Here is a 16,257-nt window from a genome sequence, read left to right as displayed (position 1 = left end):
CAAAAATGGGGTGTCTACAGTACGATAGTCAAATCGGACAACAAACTCAAATAAACTAGGGCTGGGCATAGGGTTATCCGATTCGCACAACCCGCCCTACCCGCACACGTATGGGCGGTTTCGCAAATACAATAGGGTAGGGTGCGGTTTGAAATATTGTAATTTTTCGAGTTGTGGGTGGGTTACGGGTTTGACCCGCACCCACCACAACCGCTCGCACTTTTTTTTTTTTTTGTTGAAAAACCTGGACTGTTCATCTTTTTGGAAAAACATGGACTGTTCAACTATGTAGATATTCTTTGCCCAAACAAAAGAGAAACCCTAATCTCAAATCAAAACATTTATCTATCTGAGACTCTTCTCAACTCACTTTCTCATCTCAGTCTCTCATCTGCGCAGCTCGCACGCACCGATCGAGCTTCACAATCTCTCTCTCTTTCTCTCTCTTCGACAACTCTCAAGTAAGGACTCTCTCATCTCTGTCTCTGTCTCGCTCTCCTTCCCTGATCTGTGATTTGTTTCTCATCTCTGTCTCTGTTTTGCTCTCTCTCATTTTTCATCTACATAGCTCGCACCGATCGACCTTGGCAAGATCGTTCCTCTCTCCAGCAAGTCGCAGGTAAAGACTCTCTCTATCAGATCTGTCTCACTCTCTCTCTGTCTCTATCTCTGTCTCTCTCTCTCTATTCTCCTATTCTGCTATATTTTGAATCTGAATTTAAAATCTTATTGTTATGTCAAACTTGTGTGTTTAATGTTTACATTTGAAACTTTGTTTGATCAGCAACCTCTATTACCTCTTATCATTATCAAGGTTAACTAGTGTTAGTTAATAGTTAGCTACCATTGATCTTTTAAACCTTATGGGGTGTATTGGAATGGCCTACTAAAGTTGAAATCATCTACACTTTTTAGATGTGTTCATTTGTGGATCTCCATTGAACAAGTTGCTCTGTTTAGTTTTGTTTTTGGAATCTGTTTTATGAAGTTATTTCAAATAAACAAAAGAGATTAGTTTGGTGAAAAAAAAAAAATAATTTAAAAACACTGCCATTTTCATATGGGTTTTTCTCTTTTTTGGGGTGAAAACAAGTTTTTGGTGTTTATTTTTGGCCAAAAAAGAGAGAAACCATATGAAAAACTCAAAAAATAAAATAAAATAAATTCAAAAATCAAGTTCTGAAAATGAAACCGAATTGAGATGTTTTCTATTTTTGTGTTTTTTTGTTCTATTTCTTCCCCCTTATTTAAGGTTTTCTTGTTTTGTTTTTTAAATGAAGGCAATAAAGTCTCTGGTTTTGTTTTTATGTGAAGTTTAAACTGGTTCGTGATTTTCCTGATTTAGATTGAGCTATCAAACAGTGAATCAAAGCCACTTTATGTGAAGTTTAAACTAGTTCAATAAAGTCTCTGATTTACAACAAAACCATCTTTGCTCTCTTGAATCAAAGCCACTTTATTAGTTTTGAACTTTGAAGCAAATCATGCTTTGAATTTTCCTTCAGTTTTTACTGACCATCTTACCACTAAACATTCCAGCTCAATAGCCATAGATTTTAGCTTTTTATTTTTCAGCTTGTTTTTGTGCAGGGTTCATCAACCAAATGCATGGAATTGAAATTTGTAGAACTTGGATGTGATTCATGATGATGGAGTTTGAGATATTGTGTTGTAAATGTTTTTATTTTATTTGACAACAATTTTATTTTATTTTTTTCTTGCATTTTGGATGAATGTAATAGTTAATGAAGTTTGTTTGACAACAATTTTATTTTATTTTTTTCATTTTATTATTACATTTTGGATGAATATAATAGTTAATGAAGAATTACTTTTAGGTAAACTTAGAATTTTGAATGATTTTACTTTAATTCTGTATTATTGGATAGTAGTAGATGGATAATGTTGAGAAAGTGGTTGGAGAATGAGATTGATGATTTAGCTAGGATTTTGAATGATTTTATTTTAATTGTATTGTTAGGTAGTAGATTAATTTTGAATGATTTTAGGATTTTGAATGATTTTAGAATTTTGAATGATTTGTTGGAGTATTTTAGAAAATTGGAAGAAAATGATCAAAAATAAATATTTACAAAATGGGAAAAAAATCAAAAAATAATTTTTAAAGAAAAATATCCAAACCGCAAACCGCCCGCAATCGCCCGTACATCCACAAACCCTATCCGCATAAACCGCAAACCGCACTACAGGCGGTTGCGGTTTGCTTTTTCCCAAACCGTATATATGCGGGCAGGTCAAAACTAAACTGCAAACCGCACAAAATCGATCCGCGAACACCCCCAAAATAAACAACGGGGACCCTAGTACCAGTCTTGTCACTAAAAAGTGTACAACCCAACAAAAATAGTAAATATGCTCTACCTACTGTAGACACCCCATTTTTGACCGTCCTCAAGACTCGGACGTCATCGTTTGAACATTCGATGATTATTCATGCTCGTGTTTGTTTTGAGTTCCCGAAGGTCTCGGCTACGCGCCTTGCCTTAGGATCTCTCAACTTGTCTGTTTTGTGCTTGGTTGTGGACCAAGGACTTGTGATTTTGCTTCTAAGGGAAGAGGGTGGTTTGTTGGCCATCCCTACAACCCATCGGCCAAGCCTTGTGCTTATGGCCTTGTCTTCTTGCCATTGGCCTTTGGTAGTGGTCGATTGGCAATCTTTTTGGCCGATCGGCACTATTTTTGGACTATCGGCCATATCTTTTGGCTGAGACCTTTTTACCTGCTTTTGCAGATATTTTTATGCCAGCTGTGACAGCTGGTGAGCACAGATTTCATCCTCCATACATGTGTATAGAGGGATTAAAACAAGTCTCAAGCTGCTCAACAATCTTGAGATTTGATTTTCTATAAGAAGGGAGACTCCTCTCCCTTTCCAGAGGTTCTGAAAAATTGAGATACAAGTTATATATCACACTCTCTCTATATTTACTCTCTCTCTCTCTCTCTCTCTCTCTATATATATATATATATATTTGCACTTGTTTGTGCTCAAAAGTGTAATTTCTTCACACTTTTGCACTAAAGCACCTAGTGAAACACCATCCTATTGTTGCTGAGGCACTTTGAGGTTGATTTTGGAGTTTTTAGAGAGGTTTGAGCTCAGAAAAGCTGCTGGAGTTGTAGTTTTGAAGTGGTTCTACAAGGGTGAGCTTCTAACCCTTAAAACCCTTGTTTTGGTTTAAGCTTTTGGACCTATTTGCATGCTTATTTAGGCCTAACTTTAAACTACAAAAAGTTTTGATTTTTAAGGCTTAACATATTTGTTTAAGGTCTCTTTTGTGTTAGGGGTGGTCTACCCTCCCTTAGGCCTTGTTTGGCCTTTGTTTTGTACCATCCTTTTAAGCTATTGGGACCATCTTGTTTTGGCCTTCTCACCACTGAAACTCAGAGGAATTTCAGTGGTGAAAATGGTGTTTTGAGGTCCCAAATAGGAGAGGGTCATCCCCTCTCCTTGTATCTTGGATGCTTGCCTTATTGGCCTCATGTTTGAGCTTGGTTTTCTAGCATGTGTTGGCTTGATCTCCTCTTGTTTTTGGTGTTATTTTAGCACGCCTTGACTCTGTTTTGGGTTAGGTTGATAGCCTTTTTCATGCTTAATATACTTGTAGTGCAATCTTCTTCATTGCCTTAATATGCATCATGCTTTAGACCATCATTCTAGCATGATTTTGGCTTAACTCTAAGAAGCTTTTGTTCATGTTTTAGCATGCTCTAGCTCTGATTTGTGTTGTTTTGGTCATGCATGCATTGCTTTGTATAGTCATGGTTCAATCTAGCTCATTATCTTTGTGTATTGAGTCCACTAGCATGCATTGCTTGGACTATTTTCATGATTTAGCATCATTTGTTATGTGATTTCAGAGCATGCTTCATTGCCATGCATTCACATCTTTCACTCTTTCAATGCATTGGAGAGTTTGTGCTTTATGCCTTAAACATGAGCCATTGTGTATGCCTTCATGCCTAAGCTTGCGAGCTATCATTTCAGTATGTTTTTGGGATTATTTTGCCATGATATAACTCTGATTTTTGTTGGTGAAGCCATCTCATGCTTGGTCTTAGTATGTGTAGTGTAATCCTCCTTTTTGGCCTTGCATATGTCATGCCTTATGCTCTTCATGTTGGCTTGTTTTAGCTTTGGTCCATGCATGTTTTAGTCTCATTTTGACATGATCTAAGACTATTTTGGTTGTCCTTGGCCCTTTGGGGTTTGATTCATGTGGCCTTGGTACAAGTTCTTTGGTTAGCCTTAAGCTTTGAACCTCCTAGCATGCTATGCTTGTATTATGTGCATGATTTGGCATCATTCCTCACATGATTTCAGAGCTTACTTCATTGCCACACTCTCATATTTATCAATTCTTCATCATGTTCGAGGGTTGTGCTCTTATGCCTAGTTGAGGAGCCATTGCATAAGCATGTGTCCTTGGCCCCCTTTTGTGCCTAAATTTTAGTATGATGGCCACTGATTTGGGCATGATTGAGATCTATCCACTTTTGGTTTAAGTCCATTGAGTATGTGGTTTTCATGCTATTGCATGCTTGGTACATTGCATGTTATTGCATGCTAGTTGCATTGCATGACATTGTTGCATGGTTGTTTGCATGTTGTTACATGCTTGGTACATTGCATGTTGTTGCATGCTAGTTGCATTGCATGACATTGTTGCATGTTTGCATGTTTAGGTTGCATTGCATTTGGCATGCTTGAGTAACATCGCATTGTGTGCGCGTATGTGGCATTGTGTTTAGAATCTTGAGCATGCATTGCATTGTGTTTGGATAGGGGGTTAGTCCAAACATAGGAAACGAAGGACGTTTCGTACTTGAAGTGACGAAACGTGCCTCAATTTTCGATCGCCGACCCTCTTGATTATGCATGATAGAGGTTAAGGCATTTAAGGCATTTATGTGTTTTTGTGCATTCATTTGCCATTGACTTGTGCAACTCGGCCTCTTTGGCCATCATGCATTAAGATGCGTGATTGATGGCTTGAGAGTCGAGCATTACACTCCTTTGAGCCTTAGACATGATAAGGAGTGTGGTGGCACACACATTTTCTTGCAAATACATTGCCATACCTCTGTTAGTGCTCTGTTGCAGCAAAAGGAGAAATTTGCATGAAGCAGTGGCCGATCGACCACTTAGTATGCCGATCGGCTATCAAAAATTGGTTGATAGCCTTAAAATTGGTCGATGACCGTTATTCTTTGGCCGATGGCCACACCTTTTGGCCGACTACCCCTCAGATGGTTCCTAAGGTAGGTCAGAAGCATCACAGAAGTTGGCACAATTTTCAGAGGTGCAGAAGTGTGCAAACAAAGACAACATGAGGCATGGTAACGGATTTCCGAGCGAGGCGATCGAGCATGCATCTTCGAACTCTTAGAACTGAGCTGATGCTTTGTAATTTGTAATTAACTTAGCTTTTGAATTTGTAATTAAACTAGCTAATTTGTTGATTAGTTAACGTGTTGTAATAACTAGCTTAGTGTTAGCTTGTTATTCAATTTGATTATGTAATAATTAGTTTAATTAGCTTAGATTAACTAGTTAGCTTCTTATTCGGACCCTCCGTCGAGAGGGCCAACTGTTGTAATAAGCGTGCGTGCGTGTGATACATGTGTTCCAACCCCCACTTTTTTCTCCCTTTTACTTAACCACTTATGATGGTTAGTTTTAGGGCATATTTTGATTAGCATACTTATGCTTCGCATGTGTGAACTCATTCATCTGTATTGCATGCAACGAGCTCGGCGTATCATACTAACTGTATTGTATTTCAATACAGTTACTTGAATACGTGTTCAACAGCATGTTATCAAGTTGCATTCACATGACATCTTAGAATAGCCGAGCCTATCTTAGTTGCATTTTTGCATGTGTTGCATTAGCCATCTTAACATGAGCTAGGATCATGCATGATTTCTAACTAGCTTCTGTTTTGGCTCGGAATACACTGTGAGTGTTTACGCTTTAGCATACTGCATGAGATGTGTATGTTGCCATGTTAGCATGCTTGCCATGAGGCTAACTGCTTAAGTGATTAACTGCTTGAATACTTGTGGATGAAGGTTGGATTGCTTGAATTGGAACAATTCATCAAAATGTGTGTTTTAAGCCCACTTGAGAGTGGCAAAATCATGTTTTCTAAGCCCACTTGAGGGTGGCAAAATCTACGACTTAGCCTACTTGCGAGTAGCAAACTTTCAAAGATGTTTTGTTCCAACTTAGGCGATCTAATCTATACTTGTATGCTGTACACGTCACATAGTAATTCTAGGTTATTAACCGGAATAAGAACGCATGTGTTTTCAAAAACAAAATATCACGTTAGTAAAGGCCGATCTTTGATCGGGCGAGCGGGGGTGCTCATTGCATGACTTTCACCTCTCGTACCCAAGTTCCTGAGCCGAGGCAACTTTGGTGATGACGGACATGTGGCCTTCGGCACGAGTCAGGGTTTCCTAAATTTCCCAAAGTAAAAACATTTAGATGGTGACTTTGTATCTGGTAAAGCAGTCTATGTTTGGCACTTCTTTATTAAAAATCAGTTTTCCAAAACGATTTGCCGGATTTGGACTCTTTGGTGATTTATCGGTCTTGCATTGCACTTTGCAAGATTAGATTCAGAACCGTGACACGAGTCCGAATTGTAGTAGCTAAGAACAAAACAATTCGCGCCCTCGCGGCGCGGAGAGCGGAGTTCTCGGGGTGGTCTACACCTACACATGCAATTCTTTCCATAGAATCACCGTTTATAACATTATAAAAGTGTGCCCTCTACCACTTAAGCCTCATTGAATTGCCTCCAGCACTAAACATCTCATGTCTGACTTCTTGCTTATCAATTCCCAATGTATTAACTACTAATGCAATGACTTGCCTTTCTGACAACTTACGCATGCTAATAGATTTGCCTACAATGGGAAGCCCTAGGATAGTGACGACATCATCAAATGTAATAGTCATCTCTCCAACATTGAAATGGAATGTGTTTGTCTCCGGTTGTCATCTCTCAACAAAATTGGACACAATAATTTTGTTAACAAAGCGGTACATGTAACAAGCTAAGTGTGCAAGTCCTAACAACTCGACAATGTTTACAAATGTAGCGTTGTTGCCTTGTTCCTACCATGGCCACGAACGAATCTTAGACGAGTGATTATGAACTTTAAGGGCCCCCTTTCATCAGCACCATTCCAAATAACTATGGCAACATAACTTTTAAAACTTTTAAGAATTGATAGATCAGTTAGCCCTCCCGAAAATGGCTGAGTAGGGATATCTTCATCAAAAATGTCAACATCATCACCAGTAGGGTCATCATCCATAGCAATATCATCCATAATTGGTGCATCATGTATGTGACCATCATCCATGGCAATGTTTGCATCATCACCATGCACTCAAGCACGTCCATGTTCAACATTCTCTAATTCACGGAGTCTTCTGTTCAAAGCTGTTATTGACCGATATTGACTGAGACCGACATCCATCTGTATAAGGAAAATTATTCTCATCAACCCAATATAGCATTTATGATGAAAACACTAACAAATATACAATCAAATAGTCAAATTGTAGTCATCAACCAATATAGCAATAACAATTAGTTGTGCTAACAGTATAATGTGGGAATACCAATACTACACATATTTTCTTTTTTTATTGTTATATATTGAAGTTCACAAAAATAAATATATAAATAAACATACTCATAAAATAATATTGTTGGAAAATAACTTAAGGTCCAACCAATCTTGGTGGCCTATGTAACTTGCTCTAAATAAAATATATATTAAAAAAAAAAAACCATTTGGAACTTCAGTGCAGAAATAAAACATAATATTCAGAACCCAAATGTTGAAAATATTTCAAATATTCGAAACTACAGAACCGAAACAATTTACTAAATTCGGAAACTAACCATCAATTTGTTTGTTTGTTTTTTTTCCTTTTCGGAACTAATTAGTCGAACTAATCACTTGTATTCGGAAGTTAAGTTATGAATTAAATGTATAATTTTGAAAAACTAGTGCCGAAATCCCCAAATAGAAAAATATAGAAAAAAATCAAGGGTTTTATGCAATGAAGTACACAGAAATCTGGAAATGGTAAATGCAATAACAAAATGGAAAGATGCCTTACCTTTGACAATATTTTGGAGGGTTTTCAATGGAGGTTCAATAAGGTCTTCAGTGGAGGACTTTTTCTTCACTGCACTTCACTTCAGACTTTCGTCTTCAATGGTCTTCACGTGGATGGGTTTACAAATGTGGAAGCAGGGTCACTCAACAAGTATGTGAAAATGAAGGTTAAGTGATGTGTGTACAATGGTTATGAGTGAAGGGTCTAATTGTAACTTTTAGTGTGTGGATTGAGAAAATTAATTAATAATCAAATTAATATGTGTGTGTATTAAGAAAATATGTGCATTGAAGTAATTAAGTGTGTGGAAATAGAATTTTCCACCATGACCACCACTACTTTCATTACTATTGTCATTGTTGCCAAAAGTACTACCATCATTTTACAACTATTATCATCATTATCGCTACTACCACCATTACCACCACTTCCACCACCACCATGTCGCCGTCGCTATCGCCACCACCGCCACCACTACCATCATCACACCATCACCACCACCATCACAATATAAAAATTAAAATATACAATTTTAAAATAATAAATTTTAAATTTAATATTATATATATTAAATAATTTATTTTTAATTTAATATTTAATTTTTTATGAAATAATTTTTTAACTTAAACAATTCAACATTTAATTTTCAATACATAATTTTCTATTTTCAATTTTGAATTTTTAACTTTCACAAAGTGTTATCTATCAAATTCATAATATTAATAATAATATTAGAGATCTCAAAGGTTTTATCAAATGTCTTACATAGATATGAGACTCATACTTTGTGAATCTCACATCCAACCAAACTAAAATCAAGTTTTAAGTTCCATTAAATACAATCAATTAAACCTCACACCTATATCAAATATTTGATAAAATTTTTAAAATAGGTAACATTACTCTAATATTAATAAAGTAGAAAGTTTGAAAACACACCCATAATAAAACATGCCATAGGGGAAGTTTTCATCAAACATGACTACGACGTCGTTTTCGACAAAATACCGCGTAACTGGTGCATCCACGGAAAAATTACCCAAACTTAAAAGAAGCACGAAGTAGGCCATGTAACTTTAAAATAATATTATATGGTATACCAATCAATATATTAAGATATGGTATAATATAATTTTAAAAATTTTAAATATTTATAATTTATTTAATGAGTGAATTTTTAATTGTAAATTATATTTATAATTTATTTATAATTTATTTAATGAGTGAATTTTTAATTGTAAAATATATTTATAATTTATTTAATGAGTGAATTTTTAATTGTAGAATAATATTATTATAATATATGTTAATATATTAATTGATTTATTAATTAGTACTTATAACATTATCAATAATTTTATTATGGAGCTTTTTGACAACAACAGCAAGAAGTCAATTTTTTAGTTTTTTAACTTTTTTTAGTCAAAAAAATCAGCTTTTTTTTATTCAAAATAACCTAATTTTTTGTCAAAAAATATCAAAAAAGCTAAAAAATTAAAAAATCAATTCTTTACCAACTTTCTAAAGCATCTCTATATAACTTAGGGGGCATTATTATTGTCTAAATATTAGTGTAATTTTAAATCGTAGCTCATAAAAAATAATTGAATAAACTAATCTTAATTATTATTTTTAATTTCTAATATTGTGCACCAAACACAGCCGTGTAAATATGGCGAAAGTCTTGTAATAAGTTGGCATTAGCACCTTAGAAAGCAGTGAGAAAAAAATTTTATATTCGAACTAATGGAACAACAATTGTATTTTAAGCAGTGAGAGGGTAATTTATGTGAAAATTGGATCGAGTTAGGTGATGGGCCGTTATGAACCACAGTATAAAGGGCCAAGTAAAGGGGCCACGTAAGTCACTCCGGTCGTATGGATATTCCGAAGTTAGTCCGGTCCTAAGACTGCGAAGCTAGTCCGGTCCGACGTAAGAACGAATTTAGATCGGTCTAACAGTATCTTTGCATTAGACCGGTCTTGGAGTTATACCGGTCACGACTTGTTAGTTCGGCCTAACCACGCCGTGTGTTGTGCATGAGAAGCCGACGTACGAAAAGTAAAAGGAAGAGCTAGTTCGGCCTACCCTGAGGCTCGGCATAGCGATAATTACTTCGGTCATATTGGAGTTCGGCCATGATAAAACCATCTCACTTGGTTTAAGCAGTGAGGGGGGTATTAAAGGATAAGCATTATCCTACAGGAGTATGAATCCTAGGAGGACTCTGCATGGAGGAATAGAAGTCCTACTAGGATTGTGCCACATGAAACCTATAAAAGCTCACAAACATCACCTTTGGAGAGGTAACACACAACTTTGCTTTTTGAATACTCAGGGCTTTGTCTATTTGTCAAGCTTACTGACTTAGGCATCGGAGAGGTTTCCGGTACACACCCGCCGACTAGCTCACGTTTGTGTTTTCAGGTGATAAAGCGACGACTTACGGAGGAGAGTTGACTTGGTCAACAGGATTATACGAGAATGTTTATTTCTTTCCCGTACAATTGGCGCCGTCTGTGGGAATTACAGACAGAACAAAACCTCTTGACTAAAGCTTCTCCTCTTTAAAAACCATGGCGCACATTGAAGAATTCCCACATTCCGCCATCGACGGGCAAACTCCAGATGGGGGAGCAAGGCGTGAAGGATTACCTTCTATCCCTCCCATGGCAGATTTGGAGCCCCAATGACATAACCCCAGGAGAGATACTAGGGGAAGACGGACTCACAGCCCCCGTCAATCTCGCTTGCAAAGTCCTGACAGGCAAAGACGGAGAATTGATCCTCAAGCTCTGGAAGACCGCGTGAAGGAGCAAGATGAATTAATAAGGAAGATGGCAGCGGACATGGAGGCCTTAAAGCGCTAGATGAAAAGAAAAGAAGTGGCGACAGGAGAGGGGCACAAAAACAAAACGGCCCCTCGCTACTCAGAAAATCGTAGTAGGAATACCACACCCTCGCAAGGGGAGAGTAGAAGCCTCAGGACAGGTGATACTCAATCCTAATCTTCCAGAACTCGTCACTCCAGGTCTGAGAGGACGAGATCTAAAAGATCATACACTGAAGGAAGCACGTATTGGCCCTTGCATTCGCACCAAACTAGATCTAGACAGACGGAATTACCCAGATCATCCGACTTACGAACCGTGCTCGAAGAAAAGGCACGATGCAAGGAGGATGCCAGGGCAAGGGATCCACACAGAGTTTCGGCCTTACAACGGTTGGCTCCTCGGACGCATGGAAGCGTCGAGGTAGGAATGCCAATATCGCGCCCTGCCTACGAACCAACGGACAAAGCATTAGCAAGGCTACAGATTTCGCTGTTTGTTCCGGCGATTGAAAACGCGCCCCTACCATCAGGCTTCCTTCAGCCCAAATTCACTACTTATGAAGGGAAGACGGACCCCTACTCACACTTGAGCCACTTTCGCCAGGTCATGGCCGTGTACAGGCGAAACGAGGCCTTAATGTGTATACTCTTCCCATCAAGCCTTGGCGACCTAGGCTTGACTTGGTTCGAGAAACTTCCAGAGGGCAGCATAGCCTCCTGGGCACAATTGGCAGAGGTGTTCGTAACAAGGTTCCGAACAAACACTAAAACCCCGGTGGAGATCGACCAGCTACTCTCCATCGACATGGGGGATAAAGAGACCCTAAGATCCTACAATAGTCGCTACTGGGAGACATTCAATCAGATTGGGGACTGCCCCACCAATCTCGCCATTGCACAGTATAAAAGAGGCCTTCTAGTCGGGAACAGACTAAGGGACTCGATCACCATGACGCCACCCCTCACCATGGAAGCCCTGATGGAAAGAGTGCATCAGCACATTAGGGTAGAAGAGGATGGCGCACGTGCCAAAGCAAAATCTGGTGCGACCGCAGTACCAGAAAATAAAACCTCAGCAAAGGTCAATACAGTAGATCGTTAGAATAGAAACGGACGTGGCAGACGAGATAACGGAGAAGACCCGGATAAAAGATGGTTGAGAATCCGCACTGCCATAACCATGGTGTTCAAGAAACCGATATATCGGATTCTGAGCGAAATAAGAGATGAGCCTTTCGTTAAGTGGCCAGCCAAACTAGGAGAAGCTCAGAAAGACTATGACGAAAGATCACGGTGCACCTTCCACAAAGAAAAGGGGCACCGCACTGAAAATTGCACGCCATTGAGACAGCACCTAGAGGAGTTGGTGGCGGCAGGTCACTTGGATAAATACATTGAAGGAGGGACGCAGCCAGCCCCCCAGGACCATAATAACCCCAATGGGATGCCAATCGATGCCCCGCCTCAAGGCATTATCAATGTGATACATGGGGTCTTTGAACCTGAGCGTGTATGCGAACTCAGAGGATCAATCAAAAAGGCTGAACACTTAAGAGAGGTGCTAAGTGCCCAACCCGCCACCAAGAGGGAGAAGACAGAGGCAGCAAACATCATGTCTTTTTCTGATAAAGACTTAGAACGAATATATTGCCCTCACAATGATGCCCTGGTCGTCACAATCCGAGTCAAGGATTTTGACGTCAAGCGGATTCTGATTGACCAGGGTAGTTCATGTGAAATCATGTACTATGAAACATTTAAACAACTGAAGCTACAAGACAAAGACTTGGCGCCTGCTGTATCACCCCTAATTGGATTCAACTCTATGCCAAAATGGCCCGTCGGCAAAATAACTCTTCCAGTTAGAGCCGGAAGCGTGACGAAACAAGTAGAGTTCTGGGTATTAAAGGTCCCTTCCACTTACAACATCATCTTGGGCAGAACATGGCTGCATGCCATGCGATCGGTGGCATCATCCTACCACCAAGTAATGCGGTTCCCCAACGACACCGGTGTAATTGAAGAAGTCTATGGAGATCAGATCATGTCAAAACAATGCTTCGTCATAGTAAATGGCAGCCGCGCTGCCAAAGGATACGTTCATTCGGTGGAAGAACCCGAGAGTAATGAGCTATTCGCAGATGTCGGCAAAGCGGCGGATCAGAAAACAGTGGAGGACTTGGTAGAGGTAAAAATAGATGAAAAGAACCCAGATAAGTTCTTTTTGCTCGGTTCGTCGTTGTCCAGCACTAAGAGATTAGAGGTCCTGGAATTCTTAACCTCTAACATCGAAGTGTTCGCCTGGACACCTTACGACATGCCAGGCATTGATCCAAACTTCATCTGTCACCAACTCAATGTCCACCCATCCGCCAGGCCAGTCATTCAGCGCACTCGTAGATCAGCACTTCACCATGCCGAAATAGTGGCGAAAGAAGTAGGTAACCTGCTGGAGGCAGGAGCAATTAGAGAAGTGCACTACCCAAAATGGATCTCCAACACGGTCGTAGTGCCAAAGAAGAATAGCAAATGGCGTGTCTGCATCGACTATAAAACAGTCAACAAGGCGTGCCCAAAAGACGGCTTTCCTCTACCACGGATAGATCAACTGGTAGACCTAACGGCGGGGCACAACCGACTTAGCTTTCTGGATGCATACAGAGGCTACCACCAAATCACCATGCATGAACCAGACCAGGAGGTCACATCCTTTACAACTCCAAGAGGACTATACTGTTACAAGGTCATGCCCTTTGGCCTGAAGAACGCAGGGGCAACATTCCAACGAATGGTCACCAAGATGTTTGAACCATTGTTAGGAAGAATGATGGAGGCTTACATCGACGACATGGTGGTCAAAAGCAAGAATGAAAATGACCATCTCAAGGACCTAGGAGAGATGTTTGATATCCTGAAGAAGCACAAGCTGCGCCTCAACGCATCTAAGTGTGCATTCGGTGTAGGATCTGGCAAATTCTTGGGCTTCCTTGTGACCAACCGGGGTATAGAAGTGGACCCCTCCCAGATCAAAGCAATTCAGGAGTTGGAGAGACCAAACTCAGCAAAAGAAGTACAGCATCTCACCGGCATGGCGGCCGCGCTCAATCGGTTCATCAGTCGATCGTCAGACAGACTACGACCATTCTTTCAAGCTTTAAAAGCCAAGTTCGAATGGGACGAAGAATGCGACCAAGCACTGGAAAGCCTGAAAGAATACATGTCCTCCCCACCATTACTGGTCACCCCAATACCAGGAGAAGAACTCTTCCTATACCTTGCAGTCTCTCAGCACGCAATTAGCGCAGTGTTGGTTCGTGCGGAAGGAATTCAACATCTGCCCATCTATTATGTCAGCAAGACATTGCTAGGAGCTGAAACAAGGTACTTGCCATTAGAGAAACTTGCATTGGCCTTAATGATGGCCTCCAGGAAATTGGCACACTACTTTCACGCCCACACCATAGTTGTCCTCACAGCTTTTCCACTAAAAGCTTTGTTTGAGAGGGCGAACTTTTCTGGGCGAATCTTAAAGTGGGCAGTAGAGTTGGGACAATTCGACATTAAGTTCCAACCCAGGACCGCAGTAAAGGCCCAATCTTTGGAAGACTTCGTCGCAGAATTTACTCCTGGAAGTCATCATATCTGCCCAGTCGACCTAACTGACACAACCGAACAAGGGATGGAAGATGACGTCGGAATAGCGCAATCCCTAGCAGAAGGTACTCAGTCAGACTCAAAGGTAGACCAGACTAAAGACAGCAAGAAAGAAACAAACCAAGCTTCAACAAACCAAGACTCACCAACAAATAAAGACTTGGTTCAATCAGATAGCGAGGGCAGACAGCAAGTATGGACCTTGAAGAAAACACCAGCAACGTTCTTGACCCCACGACATCATCCGACCCCTCCACCTGCTGGAAGTTGTTCGTTGGTGAGATGTGAAAATTCTTTGTGGATGGAGCATCCAACCGGCATGGTGCAGGGCTTGACATAGTCCTCATCTCACCAGACGGCTTAGTTGTGGAGCAAGCAATCAACCTTGGCTTCCCAGCATCAAACAACGAAGCGGAATATGAAGCACTTCTAGCAGGACTCAAATCAGCATACCATATGAAGGCTACCGAATTAATGGTTTACAGCGACTCACAGCTGGTGGTAAACCAAATTTCTGGCGACTATGAAGCAAATGATGACAGGATGGCCAAGTACCAAGAATTGGTCAGAACAGAGATCAAGAAATTCGAAGTAGTAAGGATAGAGCAAATCGGCAGGGAGGAAAATAGTAGAGCAGACGAACTAGCAGGCTTCGCCTCAATGGCAGACACCTCCATCCCTCATCCACTACTGATCGACTACCTACCTAGACCAAGCATTGAGGACCCCGAAGCAGAAGAGGTATGTTGCACAGAACTAGGCCCCTCATGGATGGATCCCATCATGCTATTCTTGAAAGATGGCGTCCTACCGGAAGAAAAGAAAGAAGCCAACAAAATTAGAGCAAAGTCATAGCGATTTTGGCTCTCCCCATCATTGGCATTATACAAAAAGTCGTTCTCAGGACCCTATCTAAAGTGTGTCCACCCCAGCAATGTGGAAGCATTCTTATACGAGATACACGAAGGGGTGTGCGGAAGCCATCAAGGAGGAAGATCGTTAGCCTACAGGGCCATTTCACAAGGATACTGGTGGCCATACATGCATGCAGACTCAGAGAAATACGTGACGAGGTGTGAGAAATGCCAAAAATTCGCACACCAAATACATCAACCAGCAAGAGAACTCCTACCATTAACTAGCCCATGGCCTTTCGCAATGTGGGGCTTGGACATAGTAGGACCACTTCTGACAGCACCCGGCAACCGAAAGTTCTTTCTCGCAGCAACAGACTACTTCACAAAGTGGGTGGAAACAGAAGCATTGGCATCAATCAAGGAAAGAGATGTGAAGAAATTCGTCTGGCAGAACTTCATCACTCGGTTTGGCATACCAAAAGCCCTTATCTCAAACAATGGCACTCAGTTCGACAGCAGAATCTTCAGAGGCTTTTGTGAAGAGTACAAGATAGAGTTCTATAATTCTACACCGGCATATCCTCAAGCAAATGGCCAAGCAGAAGCATCAAACAAAGTCGTCTTTGATGGACTGAAGAAAAGGTTAGAAAAAGCAAAAGGCAAATGGGTGGATGAACTCCCTCATGTTTTATGGGCTTACCGCACCACACCTCGTCGATCAACAGGAGAGACACCATTC

The sequence above is a fragment of the Camellia sinensis genome, chromosome 13, assembly GCF_055761805.1.
Source record: "Camellia sinensis isolate YWXY chromosome 13, ASM5576180v1, whole genome shotgun sequence".
Lineage (NCBI taxonomy): Eukaryota > Viridiplantae > Streptophyta > Magnoliopsida > Ericales > Theaceae > Camellia > Camellia sinensis.
This window is presented reverse-complemented; position numbering follows the sequence as displayed.